A 510-nucleotide genomic window follows, 5' to 3' on the forward strand; every position below is an offset into this window, starting at 1 on the left:
GTACGCCCTCATAAAGGTTTCTGGGATAAATATGCCCATGAACTTGCAACTGAAAAGTGATGAAACAAATATAATGTATAGGATAACAGATCTTCACAGAAGCCTTTCAAGTCGGCAATCTATTTTTTTCCCTTTAATATTGTGGTTAATACATATACATTTTGACACAACTTTTGATCATGGCCATCCCTTATACTTGATGCGTAAGCCTAAACGCGCTTTTTTTTTTTATAAGTCATGCATTCTGCAGACTTCCACAACACCTACACACACTGGCAAGTTCTGCTGGCTGTAGTTACCGACGACTGAAAACATTAAAATTGTCTCTTTCAGCAGCTTTAAGCACAAGAGGTAACTACACATGGTGAAGGACTCATTTAAGTTTCAACAGGTTAATGTACTTTGTTAAATACACTATGGCTCACACTTCAAGTCGGTGGGGTAATACAAAGAGCATTGGACTAGGCAAGGAGGCCAAATTTTAAGCAGAACTCCTTGGGCTTTCATAAA

The 510-nt window shown here is 38.2% G+C and overlaps 1 protein-coding gene across 1 annotated transcript in view; it reads right to left on the reverse strand.

The window, feature by feature from the left end:
• The window catches only part of LOC119593352 (TATA box-binding protein-like 1), a gene marked incomplete in the record, with an annotated part of 26,423 nt that overhangs the window by 333 nt on the left and 25,580 nt on the right, over positions 1-510 (reverse strand). The window contains 1 exon segment of the mRNA XM_037942278.1: positions 1-510.

This window comes from Penaeus monodon, chromosome 32 (genome assembly GCF_015228065.2).
Source record: "Penaeus monodon isolate SGIC_2016 chromosome 32, NSTDA_Pmon_1, whole genome shotgun sequence".
Classification (NCBI taxonomy): Eukaryota; Metazoa; Arthropoda; class Malacostraca; order Decapoda; family Penaeidae; genus Penaeus; species Penaeus monodon.